Source organism: Ochlerotatus camptorhynchus, unplaced genomic scaffold (assembly GCF_037179485.1).
Source record: "Ochlerotatus camptorhynchus isolate MF236.1 unplaced genomic scaffold, CSIRO-AGI_Acam_v1.1 ptg000316l, whole genome shotgun sequence".
In the NCBI taxonomy this organism is placed as follows: Eukaryota; Metazoa; Arthropoda; class Insecta; order Diptera; family Culicidae; genus Ochlerotatus; species Ochlerotatus camptorhynchus.
Genome location: NW_027040804.1, coordinates 905,827 through 925,119, shown reverse-complemented (window position 1 = coordinate 925,119; position 19,293 = coordinate 905,827). Strand labels below are relative to the sequence as shown.

The 19,293-nt window shown below is 37.1% G+C and overlaps 1 protein-coding gene across 10 annotated transcripts in view; it reads right to left on the bottom strand.

The window, feature by feature from the left end:
• The window catches only part of how (protein held out wings), an 84,435-nt gene that overhangs the window by 52,803 nt on the left and 12,339 nt on the right, over positions 1–19,293 (bottom strand). The gene's annotated exons all lie outside the window — the stretch shown is intronic.

Below are 19,293 nucleotides of genomic sequence, written 5' to 3'. Positions count from 1 at the left end.
AAGAGCAAGAAGACAGTCAAAGACGAGAAGGACATGTTAAGAAAATGGAAAAAACTGAGAAACTGGTACCGGATGACACTGTAAAGACTTTGATGGAGGGCATCAAGCGAAAATGCGTTCAATTTTACACTCAAGGCTCCATCGATTAAGTTTTCTTTTGATTTTTGAAGTAAATATATGTATAAAACTACCCTAAAATTTTGGTTTGATTCTAAACATAATAAGAAAATTGGCATGACATTTTCGGTGTCGCAATAATTTCGTGTTCGCCCTTTATCTTTGGACAGATAGGTGTACTTCGTCCACTACTTGTAGACTTTCTCAGTGCCAAATATGCAAGCAGTACATTGAGCGGTGCTTGAGTACTTAGCACTAAGGAAGTCTACAAATAGTAGATGAAATACACGTATCTGACAAAAAATAAACAATTATAACGAAATCAAATGGAAGTTACTCATCCACTCAAAAGCTCTTCATCGTTTCATTAATCATGTTACGTATCATGCGAAAGATTGATTAAGATTCTTTGACATATTTTTGGGGCACCCACATACTGGAACAAGTCGAGAATGCTTCCAACGCCTACTTTTTCCTGATCGAAGCAGAATCTGAAACAGTAGCCCGTAATGACTAATCCAAAGGAGGCTCCATGCTTACACATGGTTAAAATTTATGTGAAACAGACAAACAACATTCTGAACTTATCGTAGGTGGAGCAATCAAGATATTTAATTTTTCACCTTCCCTTGAAATTGTTTAGTGCGATACAATTTTACATTATTCAGAACGGTACGTTGTAGAGCGTGAAAACACTTGAACAAATCCCGCTCTCTACTGCATAATGATAAGGCATCGTAGCATAAACATTGTAGACTGATGCAAAATTTGACTTTTTCGCTCCACAGTGCTTAAATGGTTTAAAATCGGGTCCTGATTAGCCTCCCAAAGTTACAACTCATTTGTTTGGAAACAGACTTCGCACAAGCCATTTGAAGTTTACATGAAAATTACTAAGGGAAGTCTCAACTTTTTGTTCATTGCCTTCGAGTCTTTTTCCATATTGAGCTGCGAAACAGTTCGATAGCCATTCTTATAGAAAATTTTCTCAGCTACAACTTTGTTACAGATCGTTTCTATGTAAAACGAGACAGTAAAAAGTTATTAATTATTTAAGAGATTGGTAAAGTTATGACATGATCAAGCAGCTGCTCTGTAGGCAACACTGTATTTTGCAGTGTCACATAGTAGCCATGATTTTTGTGTCCTATTCAACGCCCCAGAAACACCAATGTTGCCTGCTGAACAGTTGGTTGAGCATGATCATACGACACCACCGCATTGAACCCTTGATAACTTTCGATCCTTGCATTTAATTAAAATTGCTCTTCAGCAATTGTAGCTGGAAATATTTCCTACAAGTACAGTTGAAAGCTTTTAAAGCAGACCGATATGGTGAATTATTAGATAGACATGAACAAAAATCTTGGTTTTACCATAGTAATTCCCATACAAACTTCAAATGGTTTGTGCCATCTCAGTTTCTCACCAAATGGGTTCAAATTTTAAGAGGTTAGTCAGGATCCGATTTGGAATAGTTTAAGTACTGTGGAGCGGAAATTTTAAATTTTGCATCACTCTAATAAACATCCCATCATTTTAAGTTCAATATTTTATGAATACGTTGAATTCCTTAAAAGTATTATAAATTGTTTAGCCAGCAATGTAAATGGCTGTTTTGACACCTTTCAAGCGAAACATTTTCATTCGACGCAACTGTTTGTAAGCAATGGCATATCGATTTTTCATAACTCGTAACTCACCCACGCAAACTACCACCACGATCTTGTAGGGGAACTTTTCCAATACATGTTGGTGATGTTAGTTTGTTCGAATCGATGTTCGAAACCATTGTTAACAAAAGCAGTTGCGTCTATTTGAAAAAAAAAAAAAATGTGCTTGAAATACTGTATGAGTAGGAAGTTCTGATTTCGATTGGACAACACCGAGACAATGCAAAATGATAAATGAAAATTTCATCAGTTTGCTAGAAAATTTCACGGTTAGCAGTTAAGTGCAGCCTGTTTGCTCGGGTTGTTTTAAAAAACAAAAAAATCAAAACCTGTTCTCACAATTGTCCAGTTATTTCCGAAAATTAGATGCAGTAGTATTGTTTTTGGAAAACATCATAATTTTTTGTCACTTCTATATAACTTTTATACAACTTTACTTTTTTTTATTCTTATTCGAAAACATGTATTCTGAATTCGAACTGCGACTGACTGACGAAATCCGTTAAAATTAGACAGAGATATGAAAGTTGGGCGTTTCTTATTACCCCGTCATCCCCTAGAATAAATTACCAATAAATAATGTTGACCTCAGTAATATATGTTTTACCTAAGTATTCAATGCATGAAGAATTAATATGCATGATCACTAGAGGTTGATTTGAAATGTTAGTACCTAACATCCCCAGTTAAGATCAGTATTTAACAAGTTAACAAGATGCGCACAGGTGCCTTCTGTTCTGTAGGTACCCCCAGTAGAAGACGGATGGATGAGTCACGAGACAGGAAAGGTTTAGTTACGAACGATTTAGTAGATTTGCAGACTGACACGGTAGACCGACGACGATGCGATGAAGAGAGTTTGGCTCGCGCGGTGAAGAGAGGAGGATGCGGATGCGGATACGTATTAGGCACATTAGTCAAGGTAGGTCGCATAATTAAAAACAAAGCTTAGTTCGGGGGGTTTTATTGACTTGTTATTTGAGCTGTTATTATTTAATGTATATTTATATTTATGTATAAAGTTTCAAGTACGTTCCAGGGTGCTAGTGCCAGTGGGTTCTTACAGATCTAGCTTTTGTCGGTAGTAAGTAAATTTTGTTCATTTCAGATCATTAAATACATATGGCATCTTTGCTTTCTTAACTCGATTGATTCTATATAAAAATAGTTACTAGGTAATAGAAATAAATATCATTTTAAATATATTTAAAACAAACATAAGGGGTCTGCCTGTACTTTTTTATGTATTCGATACATTTTCCCTACGATCATTGCAGACATTTGTATCTGTCGGTTTTTAAGTGATTTTCAAAGCAGCAATCATGCGTGTCTTCTCTTTTTGTTATCATTGTGCTTCTGCAGATCATCTGCAACCTTAAGTATTTAGTATGTATGAGAAAAAAAATAAACAACACAATTTAGACTAGAAGCAAATGAGTATACCCTTGTCAACGAACGGTTAATGTCCTCTCGTGGCGCGTTTCTGTTTTTATCTTTGAATAAAAAAAAAGTCTGAGCTGCCCGCAAAGAGTGTTCTCATTTTGAACGATCTTCGCAGAAGAATAAACGAAATTGAATCCTGACGGAGGTGAGCACGGATTGATGAGTTTTTCTTCTCGAGTGACTCAATTGAACGCTGTTCTATTTTCTGTCTCTCTAATTTATATCTGCACTGTCTGCTTTTAGAAGCGTTTTAATGAGGGTAACAAATGCTACGTTTGTTGATCTTTATGTGTCATTATTGAAGCGGTTCGCCCAGTGCGTACGGGTGGCGTCAGCACAATTTCATGGACAATGTAGAAGCAGAGAAAAAAGTGGAGTGAAAACAAAACATACACTCTGAATATTTTGTCCACTGCAATTCGGAAACTGAGTGCGAGTGGAAGCAAAAGTGAGCTACCATGCATCAGGGTTTAGAGAGCGACATGTACTGTACAACAATGGTAAAATAAAGCGAAAATAAAGATATAAAAAATCGTACACAATGAATCGTGTACAGTTTTTCCAGCACGCGAATGCATAGAGCTCTACAGTGTGTGATGCACCAGTCAGTGTGTTAGTATTCTACAAAAACAACAACAACAACATAAAAACAAAATATACAATACTGTTTTGGCATTCGTATCGGTCCGTGCACGCGTGCGACTATTTTTCTTTTCATGGCTAAGTGTAGTTGCGCCCCACAATGTTGTTATTATTGTTACTTAAGCCGCAATCGCACTACACTCAGAGTAGTAGGTACGTGAGCTATGGGCCCCATAGTGACAATGCGTGAATGTTTGCCTGTTCCGAGTACGATGATGACGACGTCAACGACGAGATGCTGGTTCCGTAAATGATAATGATTATAGCACTGTGCGGAATTGTTATTAACTTGATGCCGCCTCGCGTAAATAGTCTCCCTAATTGAGAAGAAATTATCGACGGAAGCTGTTTGTATAGGCTACCAGTAGCTGACGGTCGGAGTCGATTCTGATGGTAATTAAAATGCAGTTTAGCAAATGGGAAAACCTTGCAACTAACGCGAATCTGCTGACAGAGGGGTTTTGATTTTTGACCCGCATAATATTGAACACTGAATTTGAAGATATCGTCGGTCGTCACCCTCGGGTTCGAACTCACGACCTTTCACTCGGCAAGGGAAGGTTGTTGAGACAACACCAAGTCTGCTAAAAAATGACGATGCACATACGATGAATTTATCATTAGGTACCGTAGAACCACCGCGAATTCCTTCCTCCAGTTAATTGTAACAGCAACCGATTGAGAAAGGAAAAATACTTCAAATACAAATCATCTGACGTAATAACTTGAGGAATAAAAAACCAGTTCAATTAGAGACTGACTCATTTCGCTGTGCTGCGGTAATATACAGCGAAAAACAGACACTCATCTCACAGTCATTCAATCAATCCCTTGTGGATGCTACTATGAAACACCACGAACATGGGTCGTTGGGACAACAACAACAGGAGATACATAGGTCCACTTTCTTCGAGATGGTCGTCATTTCTTATGGGAGGAGGCATTGTAGAGGCAGATCGTGTTTTAGTGCTCCGAAGTTAGATGACTGTCCGCGGTTTATTTTAGTGAGGCCTTCCACGATTTTGCCTAACCACCCAAAACAACACTGAAGGTGTCGGGTCAACGGGAAACGACTTCTGTTTTGATGGGTATTATAAAACGTCGGTACGCTAAATGCCGGTGTGGAAACAGAGGTTCTCACATGCCGTTGAACGACTGTGCTGCGGAAGTGGTTGTATTGAAGAAAGGAGTCAAGAACATAGCATCAAATTACAACTAAGCCAACATTGAAGCTGTTCTGTGCTGCCTTTGAGCAAGAAGGCAAAATAAGTCCTATATGAGTATCATCTCACCACCGTAAATGGCGTACCGAGCTGGCTTATGCTTCTACTAAGTATAAAACAAAAGCGCTGATTGAGGATTTAGGCTTGACAAATTCAGAAAATCGGAATTGGAGAAAAGATCCAAGTAACGAATATGGCAGAATTTAAGCTTTGCAATTGAAAAGACCAACTTGAAAGCTTCCGAATTTGGAAAATTTTATCAATATTGTAAAATTATTTCGTCAGGTGTCTTCTAGGTCTTTTACGCTTCTTTAGCGAGCTTGTTGCCATCTCTCAACTTAGTGTTCTAGATGCACTTCGACAGTTATTAATTGAGAGCTTTCTATGCCAACCAATGCATGAATTTGTAAATTGTGTGGCAAGGAAAGTTGAGAAAATGCCCTACCCGAAAGATTTCCTTGACCGAACCTTCACTGACTACACACTAAGATTTTGTTTTCATATTCGGTAAATTTTACCGAAATCAGAACAACTGAACGTTCGGTAAAACTTTGACCTTCATTTTAAAGGCTATTGAACTTGAAAATACTTTCAAAACATGGTCAACCTTGTTTAAATGATCAAATCTTGCCATTTTAGTGGAGATTTAATTTAGTTTCAAAGTAGCTGAAAAGCAATTGAATTGAATTGCATAAATTTTACCGAACGGATCACCTGTTCAGATTTCATTAAAAATTACCGAAGTCAGCTATAATTTCTAAGTGTGTAGGCAATCAGAGGTCCCGAAGCACATCAATAATGCTCTACACGATAATTATTGTTCCTGTCCATGTAGAAAGTTCTCCGCTTCGACAAGGTTGTTCGGTTGAGTAAGACCTTTACTTTATATGACACCTCTTGATCCGGATTAAAAGTGGAACACGAAAAAATCCGGACACATTAAAACGCTGCCATTAAGGCATTTTTTGAGTTTTTTTCAAAATTTCACTGAACCAAGCTAAGAGTGTATACAATCACAGTAGGCATTGGTTGGCAGGTTCATTTGTTTACATCATGACTTCACTGGAGTAAGCACGTCGTGATTCGATCCTGCACGCTCGAAACGAAAATCCCGGTTTATCCGCTCCTGGCAGTTTTCGATCAAATTCCTAGGCAGGAACTTTATACCTTGGTTGACTGGAAGAGTGCCCCGGAAGAATGTAAAATCAAAAGGAAGTCGATAGTCCCCAAAAGTTTTCTTGTCTGGCAAGCAATCTGCAGTTGAGGGCTGAAAAGCGAAACTTTTGCTACTGCTGAGACCATGAACCAGAAAATTTACCAGGAGTAGCGCCTACGGAAGAGACTACTGCTTATCCTGGAGCAGAAGGAGGTGAATGCCTATTCTGGCCGGACTTGGCAAGCTGCCACTACTCAAATTCCACCAAACAGTGGTACAGCGAAAATGCTGTCACAGTGGTTCTCAAGGAGATGAATTCCATCAATAATCCTGAACTAAGGTCAATTGAGGAACACTGGTAAATTGTGAAGCACATACTGAATAAAAGGTGGAACTGTAATTGACCTGAAGGATTTCAAGCGGAAATGGAATTTGGCAGCCAAACAAGTGGAAACAGGGCTGGTGTAAAAGCCCATCTTCGTGTACGAAGAAACTTGGCACTGATGAAGTCTGCAAGTAGTAGACGAAATACGCGTATCTGTCAAAAGATAAGCAATCATCACGGAATTAAAAGGAAATAAACCAACACACTCAAAGCTCTTCATACAGAGATTCCGTTAAGAGGATCGACAAATTTAAAAAGATTAATACTTCATTTCCATACAATATCAAAAATCTTTGCTCCTGTTCTCCGAAATAGCATGATCTGCCCAATAAGGATAAATTTGTTATGAAAAATCATGAAGAAAACAAATTTACTAAGTTTAAGTCTTCGAATGTTTTTCCAGGGTCCAGTATATTGAAAGTTTGAGCAGTTCCATGCGAAATCTTCCTGAAAAGCTAAAATCAGACGCTAATCTGTCGATTTAAATTAAACCTTGTCTATGTTTTCAACAGGAGGGAATATTAATTTTCCATAGCTATTTAGACCATTTTGACTAAAGCGTCATATTTTAAAAATGTGAATGTTTTAATGGACACTATGCTTGAAAAAAAAGTGTTTCAAAAACTACTCATTGTACCGGAATTGTGTCGAAAGGCAAGTTGTAGGGAATGATTTTTAAAATGTGAAAAAAATATACACTTGCAAAAACTAATGGACCCTTTTTGTTTAATTAATTCAAATGTAAAGTATGGATTTTAACCACCTTTTAACGAGTTCTAGGTAATGTCAGTTTGAACAAAAAAGCTCATGGCTCTGTCTAAATGTAGTCATTTTCGAGATATTTAGTAAATGAATTCTAAAAACATGTTTTTTTTTCTGTGTTTAACCAACGTTCATTGAACAAGATTGAACATATTTATATTGAATTAGCAACCGAGAAAGGAAGGTTATCTAGTTACGGAAGTAAAGCTTGGAAATTTGTATGATGAAAGTGGTCGAAGTAGGCTGGCTTTCCATAGAGCTAGTGAGAATATCGAGTCAGGGAGAAATTGAGTAAGGGAAGCAGTTCCACGCCAAATGACGAATCGGAAAAACTCGACCTTCTCCGATTTGCATAAAACTTTGCATAATTGTGTGTTATGGGCAATTATTTAAAAAAAAGAAACGGCCAGTTTGGATGTTATGTTTTTTTTTAGAATGGTGTCTTTATAATGTTTCAATAAATTGTAGCATGAAAACGTAACTTCTGGTCGAAATGACGTCTGAGACAAAACTGTAGAGAAATTAAAGTAAATCTTCAACTTTTTTAACTAAACAAAAAGCTTACAAAAATACAAACTTTTGGAATATTTTAAACCATGGACACTTTAAAATTCACATAAATCGTTGAACAAGAACTTTTGGTAAAATATTTGACCTTTGCTTGTGCTTTTTGATGTAATTTCATAACATTAAACACTGTTTGAGAGATTCTAAATCTTTATCTGTGCAAAAATTACAGTAAATTGGTCCGAGGTTTTAAAATATCCTTAAGTTTGCATTTTGCATGAGCTTTATTAATAAATTATAAATATATAAAATATACTTTTTTTTTTTAAATATTTCAGATTTAAACACTTTTTAAATATTATTCAAAATCTCTGCAAAATAAAATTACCTCGTATATTTTTCCATTACTGCTTTACTTTTCTAAACAACTTTGTTTCAGACGTCTTTTGGATCAGAAGCAAAGTTTTAGTACTACAATTTATTAAACAATGTTAAAGACGCCATTCTGAATAAAAAAAATACAAGATCCAAAATGACCGAATTTTTGCAAATATATGAAGGATTGATATGACGCATTATTATGAAAAGTTTCAGGCAAATCGGAGAACGTGGAGCCTTAAATTTTTAATGTTTTATCCTATTTGGCCTAGAACTTTTCTGGGGGAGTTTGGCTGGCTAAAATTCATACTTTACATTTGAAAACATATACTTTAAAAAAATCCGTGAAATGTTAGTCTTCTACGAAATCTGTTAATACATTTTGCATCATCCCTGAATTATTTTTAAAAGTTTCTAATTTATTTCTGTTTTTGCTAACATTTTTTTTTATTTAAAAAAATATTTTAGCAATAATTAGGATTGAAGATAATTTAATATCAATTATGTTTTCAGTAGTTTTCCACTTGTTGTCAAACATAGTGTCCATAGAAATATATACTCCCTTTAAAACATGATACTTGAGTCGAAATGGTCTAAATGGACAAAGTTTCATTAAAATCGGAAAAAAACTCAAACTTGACAATTTACCGTTTTCGAATAGAACTGCTGATCGCTTTATTCTAAAAACTTTTTGATTGGGGCCTTGCTAATATGCCATTTGATCAAACATTAGCTCAAATATTATTTAGCATCATACATGGCAAAGCAAACAAGGCTACCAGAAAAAAACGTTTTGCTGATGCTCATTGAAGGTCAAATATGATTGAACAGTCATTCAGATTAGCAGAGGTCCCTGTCCCAGTCGCAAAGGTTGAAAATATTGCCCTTTATTTTGCGAGTCGGAGACTCGGACGACGTGTGAGGTGACTTTCTGTGCAAATCAAATGGAGAGTCGTATGTGTGTCTGTTTTTGGTTCTAGTGGTCGTCTAATTGACTCTAGCTAAAAATCCAAACATTTTCATTGCTTTCAAAAATTATTTCGTTACAAGGTTAGAAAATATATTTTGCCATAAATCTATGCAAATAAAGTCGTGAACAAATATTTCAATAGAGATTATTCCCTAGGACCAAAAACTGGAGTACTAGTGCCAACATTGTCCCACTTATACTAGTGACATAGAGCCACACAGCTCACAGAATAGGGGCATTATTGAGCCCATAACTTTAAAATGTTCAAACTTTAAACATAGAGAACAGACGTTGAGGCTTGAACTAAATTTCTGTAAAACCTTGTGTAAAGATTCCTATTTGACTTAAGCGCTGCCAACGCCGATTTCCCCACTTAAAAACTCTCTTTGACAACATGAGGACGCTGGCGTTGCATAACTTACACTAGACACTAAGTGCCGGTAGCACCAAGTGGTAATTTTCAACCGAAAATGTAACGATACTAGCGCCAAATTGGTCGAAAGTGGAAAATTTATAGAGGAAATCAGGAGATGCTAGCGCTACTTAACCGCGACGTTCCCACTTATCTTTACACAAGTTTCTGGTGGAAGTTGGACGTCTGTTATCTGTGCTTTAAACATAACAAAACCATGATAATTTAGCTTTGTTCCGGAAACTGAAAACATTGGCTATGTCCTCCCAGACAAACAGAAGTCGTATAAAGATGCACAGATAAAATCGTAAAATATTGCAGATTAAGTCAAAATCGTATATAGCGCATTTTTTTTTACTTTCATACGGATGTACCATTTTATCATCGTACAATAGTACAACTTAAATCGGATAAACCCGCAAGACTTGTCAAACTAAATTTGTCATTACAGATTAAGTCTTTTATGATGTCAAATTGATTCGCTTACAAAATCATTTTAAGATTGGACGGATATGACCTTCACTTTTGTAGGTACAAGCCTTTTTTTGCATTATATACGATTTGTTTGTAGATATATATGCTTGTATATCATAAAACACAACTTTGTTATGCATGCATTCTGTCCAGCAGGTATTTAATAACACTCATGTCCTCAGAGCAAGTCTTAAATGTCGAGAATTTTCCTGAGTCCGAGATCGAAAATTTAACCTCATCCTAATATTTTAGATTTTTTCCCAAGTCTGAGCTCATCAAATATTTACTAGGGACAAGATGTCAAGAAAATTTTCAAATTGATCCATTTCAAATGTTCATCTCTAGCCCGACATGGACGACCATCAAGCATCCCATTTTGTACTAGTAGTGGGAGTAAACAGTAAACTGTAAAAAAATCTCACCCAACTCGAAAATTTCGCCATCCAATCCCCTGCTTGTGTATGCTCCAAAACCACGTTCTCATTTGCATCCACTGAACCGAGCCGAAAGTGTGGCTCGTGGGGCGTTTCTGCCTGCTCTTCGATTCTTCTGCTACACTTGGCCTGTTTATTTTAGTAATCATCGACAGATCGCTTCGGCCTAAGGCGACCATCGGTCGTGGTGCGCGCGCGAGTGAGTGCTATTTCGCCGAAGCAAGCATCACCACACCATCCAACCAACCGCGCTGTCTTGTCACCCCGGCCGTCGTCGTCGTCGTCTTCGGTTGTCATGACTATAAATAATTTCGCGGTTTCACTTCAACTACAGACGTAGGTTGGTATACCTATGCCTCTCCGGTTGCGGTATTATAGTGCACCACCAAGCCCCGACCGAGTAGCGAGTACCTTCACCCAATAACGGTCGATGTATGGTGTGTGTCTTTTAAAATGGAGAAGAGAGTTCGAATCCACCAAGCTGCCGCCACTTGGATGCTGAATGGCTGGTTGGTACATTGAAGACGTTGGATGAACGACCGGTTTCATGTGTGTATTGGTGCAAGGGTTGTTCGAAGTAATCTCTTTTGTTTTCGCAAGATAATACTAAACTTGGACGTCGTGTCATGGAACGAAGTCCGCGAGTTGTCACCTATGCGGAACTTTCACTTGCGGATGATCGAAAGCCCTTGTTTAAACGGTTGGACCCAATAAAACAAAGGTTTCACTTTGAATGAATTATGGAAACATTCCATATGATATTTTTTTCATAAACAGATCAAGCAAGCGTCATTGAAAAACAACAACATCATCACCGTGAACAACAAAGTCGATTCTCATGGGCTGCTTGAGAGTAGGCTATTTTTTGCACTCATTGACCGCTACGGGTTGTGTACAGAGTAGTGCAAACGTCAATAACATGGTGCTAAGCTAAAAGGTTTTTGTACATCAATCAGGCTAGCCGCCCCGCCATGGAAGAATGTTCAGCGAAGAATGAAGCGCGGTAGTGTTTTAGAGAGACAGACTAACGCCAGACGAGTCTGGAGCATGGAGGCTACAATAGAACCAGTTATATTGCCGGCCATTCATTCATGCGATCGTTTAGCGTATTTCTTTAAACACTTACTCTTGAGAATATGTTTATGGCGATGATCTTATTACCCCTATTAGGCGCGGCTCTCAATGGTCATCGATTGTACGGAATTTCCATAATCGAGACTGGTTGAATTCAACCTTCATAAAACTGTGCCATAAATGTTGAGCATTCTCGAGCGGTATTGCATTGAAGTTCTGGAAAAAAAAAGAATGGTAGATGATTGACGACGATGGTTGGTACCATTCTTGATCAATAGTAGAATGTATTTTTCTATAGCAAACAGCCATCAAATTTGGCTGAACGCTAAGAGCTTGTTTTGTTTAAAAAATGTTATCCGACTGTTTTTTAGTGTTTCATATAAATACCAAAAATTTAACAATACATGCACCAGGAGGAGGTGACACTCAGCTTAGACGTTATGGCATAATATGCTAATAAAGATGTTTCGAGAGAGGGCAGGAAACCAGTTCTATTAGCCTTGAATGGGAGAATAAATTTAAAAAGGAGCCTTATCTCCACATCACCGGGTGTCGTGTATGTGAGGAGGAGGAAAGGATGGAGAAAACATTAAAAGATCACATTAGTGATACACCTAAGAGAATGCATCACCGGAATGGACATATAATCGTGTTGGCATGTGTATGTCGTTCGGAACGGATTTGGCAAACCAACTCTACCTACGTCGGAGTCAATGGATGAAAAATGGTCTGGTGATAAGGAAGGATCATGTCGTAAAATGGACGATTTTAACATGGTGGCATCGGTGTACTCGTGGACTCCTCAAAATATGGTTCCCTACTCCAGCTTCAACACTAGTTTTGCATTTTTACGAAATTATGTTTGATTATTTTCTATTGTTCAGTCTTTTAAATTTTCCATAAAATGTTTGCTTGCTTTTTTCTTTAAATTCAAAGGTACATTTTTCACTGCAGGAACTTCAATTTGATTTGCAGTTACCTATTGCATTTTTTAAGCACCACTAACGAGAGTGTTCCTGAATCGTCTGGCCAATCGAGTAGACCTAGCAAATTTGTCTTTGTCAATTGTCTTATTCTAAGGTTTTACGAAAATACTAAATGATGTGCATCTAAACTAAACACATAACAATTTCGAAAGATCATATTCCTTGACATGTTTCGAATTTTCACAACAACAAAATATCAATATCTACTAGTTATAAAGTGGAGAGAATCCAATGTGGATCAGATGAATCTACCTGCAAATCACGCAACTGGTTCTCGGAGAAAATTTCTGCCCTAGTCTCAGTCAGAATCAGTCGCTTGATTTCTATTCAATCAACCAAACCAAACCAAATTCTCGTGCCAGGTTTTTGAATTCAATACTAAGATAATTCAAAGTGTTTTCATGTTACTTCATACGCGAAGTTTGCGATTTTCAGAGTTGGTTGGAAATGCTATCTAACATGAAGCTTTAGTGTGATAATTTATTAGCTAGAGAAAGATCTGAAGAGGGTAGGTAGATAGTTTCGCGATATAAAAATGGAATAGAAGTTGAAAATGAGTAAAGAGCCATTAATGCGACAGTACTAGTCATACGCACACTTCTTTACCTAACTCATACAACCGATGAGGAGATTTGAAGTATTTCTTCAAAGCTGCAGGCAAAAAACTGCGCGTTTGGTTTGCTCGTATACTGTATGCGGTTGAGAAATAGTTCTAGCGAAGTTTCATCACTAACTAAAGCCCACGTTGCCGAAAGCATTTCCAGCCGATGTGTTGCTCTTTTCATCATGACCAACGTAGTGGCCCTTTGCTCATTTTAAACATCTCTTCAATTTCCATACTGCGTAATCTAGCGGAACTATCTACCTACCCTCTTCAGATCTTTCTCTAGCTAATAAATTATTACACTAAAGCTTGATGTTAGATAGCATTTCCAACCAACTCTGAATAAAATTAGATAATGTTTTTTTTTTTCAATCAAGCACTCGCTATTTTTAACGTTTATGTAAATTAGAGTAAAGTTGAAACAATTTCAGTCAAATATTGCTCAATTTCTATCAAATTTCCCAACTAACTTTTACCACCACTTATAATGAAAGTTATGAATTGGGATGTTAGTGGAATACTCACAAGAGTACAATAAAAAGGGGTAATTATTTTTCATTTAATTCCACTTAGTAATTTGTATCCATGACAGATACGGATTTCGACTACAAGGGGTAGTATTTATCAGTGTCATTTCCTCTAAAGGCCTATTGAATTCTATCCCACAAGTATTTTAGTATATTTTGTAAAATTTTCAGCCTTTTTGATGAAGGTATTCTGATATATCTTGGTATTTTTGAAGATAATTAGATAATTCCACGAACTTCGGCATAACTTCGCTGAACTGCGGCATAACTTCCCTGAGGTTCACAGGCCTTCCCTGAACTTTGGCATGAGTTCCCTGAGCTTCATCAGGACCTCCCGGAGTTCCAAGAATTGAACTGAAAGGACTTCTTTGAACTTCAGCAGCCCTTCCCTGAACTTCGGCAAAACTTTCCTGAACTTCGGCATAACTTCTCTGAACTTCGGCAGGACTTCCCTGAACTTCAGCAGGACTTCCCTGAACTTCAGTAGAACTTCTCTGAACTTCGGCAGGAGTTCTCGGAACATTGGTAGGACTTCCCTATAGTTCGGAAAAACTTCCCTGAACATCGGCAGAACTTCCCTGAACTTCAACAGCCCTTCTCTGAATTTCCGCAGAACTTCCCTGAACCTCGGCAAGGCTTCCCTGAACTTCGGAAGGACTTTCCTAAACTTCGGCAGGACTTCCCTAAACTTCATCAGGAATTCGCTGAAGTTTGGAAAGCTTTCCCTGAACTATGGCAAGACTTCCCTGAGAATTAGTAGGGCTACCCTGAACATGGAATCTTGGAATTGAAGCTGTCATTTCAGTAGTAGAATTATTATAATTATACAATAATATTGTGTTTACGAATATGGTCAAATTTTCAATTCTTCCCATTTTTCTAATTTGCTATGCTTGTTGGTATTGGTGCATTTCGAATTTGGGTGTGGTTTGAACGGGTGTGGATTCAGTATCAACGGAAAAGCATTAACTTTCACCTTAAGTACTTAAGTTAAACGTGTTACGATCAGGTACAACCCAACGTACACCATTTGTAGGAGAACTTTAATTTGGGCCCATCCTCACTAGAGTTGTTGTTTCTTTTTCTAGGTTAGATGAATACATTTCAAGTTCCATTTTGTTTATTAAATTAAGATCTTAAGCACGGTAGTAAAAATGGTACCAAATTTCCTTTTTTATGATTTTTGAGTTGTTCGTCGGCTGCACTCATTCGAATGTTGTCAAAAATGAAGATGTTCAATTACCCAACAAAAAAAGTTAACGATAGTGACTTCCGAGTTTCCAAACAGAACTTTTTCTATCAGATTTAGTATGCCAAATTATGACGAAATCCAGCCTGTATATGAGCAATGACAGAGCAGATTCATAGGCAGGAGGAGCTTATGGGTGGAACTTGACTTAATTTAATTATTTTTTAAAAATTTACATTAAATTCATAAAGTATTATTGATTAGAAATATGCGGTTTCTATCTACCGTTGATTGAGATTGCCACTTCTAGAAATTTTATAAATTCACACACATTATACGCATTTTTCATGTTTCTAAAAATGAAACAAACGGTTTAAGGATCTCATAAATTTGTTCTCAAAAAATAAGTATGAATTGAATAAACAAGATAACGGTCCAATTGTAACTTTCACATCTTACTCACTCTGCACTATTTTGTCTACCTCGATTTTTTTTTAAACAAGCTATTTACTAAGTTTATATTATATGCAAAGCGCTAATTGTTAATTAGATCGCAAAATTAAGGCACAGAGAAAAATGATCAAATTCAAGGATTTAGTCAAACTTTGACAATTTTAGGACAGTCGAGTTTAAAGATCTAAGATATATATATGAGGCGATGTGTTTAGCAACGTGAAGAACCACAGTCTAGAATTAAATGTACCGTGGAGGCACCACATTTGAAACGGTTCCTAACTCGACGCACCTCCCTTAGCTCAGTCGGTAAAGGTGCAGTTACAAAGCAAGACCATGCTGGAGGTGGCTGGGTTCGATTCCCGGTCCGGTCTAGGAATTTTTCGGGTTGGAAAATTTCTCGACTTCCCTGAGCATAGAGTATGATTGTACTTGCCACACAATTATACTAATGCAAAAATGGTACAGACATCGAAAGCTCTCAATTAATAACTGTGGAAGTGCATCAAGAACACTAAGTTGAGAGCACGCAATAAGCTAATATGCCATACGCAATAAGCTTGAAATGCGAGGAAGAAGAAGAAGAAGCAGAAGAACTCGACGCAATCAATAATTTTCGACTATTTTTAATCTATATTTTTGAAAAGTTACTACTGTAAATATTAGTTCCAGGGAAGGCAGTATAACAAATATCTCAACAAAATCGAGATGCGATCAAAAATAGACGAGTGCGCCAACATAAGATACTAATGGCTAACTTAGATCCGTGCCAGAACCATATTATTTTGGCACGGATCTAAGTTAGCCATGAGTGTTTTAATAAACAAAAAATCTTGCTCTTCTTTGTAGTCGCCATAGCGGACGGTCGTTTCCATTCCTCTCAAGAATTCAATCTTCTGTAACTGTAAAAGATCATAAATCTGGGACCTAGCCAACTTTTCTAGATCGCAGTCTAAGAAAACATCTCATTATTATGGAACGAGGAAAATTGTCCCAGATGGAAACATCACGGACCAAAAACAAAATTTAAATGGATCTAAGACTAATATCGGTCGAGAAAAATTTGGGATTTAAGCATGTATTTTAGAATTTTGGACCGTTTTTTTATTTCTGGGACTTACAAATTCGAGATCTCTAAGACAACCAAATTGAGAAAATTGTAAGGTCTGAAATAATTTTCTATATTTTGAACATATAGAATGTAAGTTTACAGTCCTTGAACAATTTAAATGCTTCTTAAACATAGAAAACATTAAACATTAGAACGAAAAAAAAAACAATACAATTTAATGAACTTAGAAAGAAACTCCAGATCGGTGTTTGGAAAAATACTAAAGCTACCGAAGGTCAAAGATTTTTAAAAAAAAAAAATGTCGAGAGCTTAAAAACTTTCCTAGACCATTTTTTGACATTTTAGGCATTTGGAAAACAACATTCAAGATCGCTAAGGAAAATAGATAAAATATTGAGTTCAGGAATTTCTTCCAATCTTCTGACAAATTTGTGATAAGTCTCTGACAATTTCGAGATGAAAAAAAATCAAAATATTAGTGATTGCGTCAACATCAATTGGATAGTTCCCGTTTTCGTATGTTCGCAACTCTTTTTGTCCGTCAGAATTCACACATTTGTATTGAATCTTTCTAAAACCAATTTATTATCAAATAAATATGTGATTTGATGTGAGTTTTTAAGATAAAATACTTTACTCTCAACATTGGCCGTGAGTTAATTTTAAGGAACAGTGACTATAGTGACTTTTTGATGAAAAAAGTTACTTTTTAGTGACTGACTTGAAAATATTGACCTAGCCACTAAAAAGTGATCTGCTACCAGCCCAGGACATCACTCATGCCGGTGTTCTTATTTTTATCATATTTAGATATTTTTATGAAACCGGTAAAAAAACGGTAATTTCATTTCTTAAACTCATTGTTTTTTCATTGTCTGCCAGAAATAAGCACGCTGGAATAGCAGTTTTTTTTTTAATTTTCCATCTGCCAAATTTAAGTGAAAAGTCATCAAATGAAACACAGCCTTTCCGTTAAATTTGAGTGTTATCAGTTTCGTGAATTATATACCATAGCACTGGCATCGGATCAGTTTATCGTTTCTATTCAAACTATTGAACTTGTATGCAACATTGTTTTCTATTCAGCAAGCCTGCTTATATTCCGCCAATTGCTCACGAGGTGCCGTTAGTCAGTTCCGTGACGATATTTCGAAGGAGAGGTTGTTTAAAGTGTTTCATCTGTTTGTCTGTGTCCATATGGTCATTATCGTGGGTTAAGTTTATATTATGGGTCACAATACAATACTCACTGCGAGGTCCCCAACAACTGTGCTAAATTTGATCGAATTTGGAAATCGGAATTGGTTATCACAATAGGGGATTCTCCTCCTTGGCATTAAGCCGGGAAAGTTTACTAGAATTTTTCCTGGATGATGGATCATTCTCATCATCCGTGAGCAAATCAAATTGATTGCTCAGATTAATTTCATCAGAAGGGGATCAAGAGATTTCCCTTTTCTTTTGCGCTTAGGCGCCATGGCGGCAGTAAAAATTTTATCCAAATCGACTTCCAAGCAGATTACTATAAGAATCAGAAGGATCGAAGAGGAATTTTCCAAATCAATATCCAAGAAGAATTACCTCAGGTAGGGTCAAAACAAGGATCGATGAGGAATAAGAGTCAAATAAAGTAGAACATTTACAGGTATATTGAGCACTGAAAAGTGCTACTTAAATTTGTTGTAGCTTTAGGTAGTAGTAACACTTCCTTCAGCAAATAGCGGACTGAACAACTCGGAATCGTGCAGTCAACGGTGAGTCGTGTGATTAAACGTTACTTCGAAGCTCTGAGCATCGAACGAAAGGAGAATTGTGGTCAGAATGGGTGTTCTATTAGTGATCAGGATCACAAGCGTGTCGTGAAAGCGTTTAAGTGGAATCCTAATGCTTCGGTTGTTGAATCTGTCCAAGTCATTCGTTCAGAGAGCCAAGAACCGCGAGGGACTGCATACACACTACCAAAAAGTCATGTAAATTTCCGTGCCCTGAGACCGACACATGCAAGCGGCCCAAATGACATAAGAATCAGTTGAAAGAAACGAGAAAATATATTCAATCAATCGTACTTTTCGTCGAGTTGCGTATGTTTCGGTTTGGGAACACTTAATTTTACATGACATGTTTGTTTACGTTCCATAATTTACGTCAAAGATGGATTACGTCTCGTGTAAAAATAGTTATTTTTAAGTGTGTACGTACAAAGTGCAGAAGGCTCCCAATCGGGACGAACGGCAAAATACGGTGGGAAAGTCACGGGCCCGGAAACTGTACAACCAGATGCTGACGAAGCCGAGGACGAAGCCTCATTGTCTCATCATGGATCATGAGACTTACGTCAAGGCGGACTTCCGGCAGCTTCCGGGGCTACTGTTCTTCACCGCCCAGCACAAGTTTGATGTTCCGGAGGAAGTAAGGAAGCAGAAAAATTCAAAGTTTGCCAAGAAATACATGATTTGGCAAGCGATCTGCTCATGTGGCAAACGGAGTGCGCCGTTCGTGACTACCGGGACTGTAAACGGGGAGATCTACCTCTAGGAGTATCTACAGGATGTCGAACGTATTACGCAGAGCAAAACCCTATCCAAGCAGAGAGTAAACAGTATTCTTAAAACCTCGTTTTCTACAGCAAGATACATCACGTCTTAGAGCCAAGGTTGCAAAGACTCATTTCAGTTAAAACAATGTTTTTCTAAATTATGAAATAATTAGATGCCATGATCAAATTTTGAATTTGTAGGATACAAGAAGAGGTTGCAAAGAATGTGTTTGACATATTAAACCTGTTTATTTCACTTCATGGGAGTCACAATCA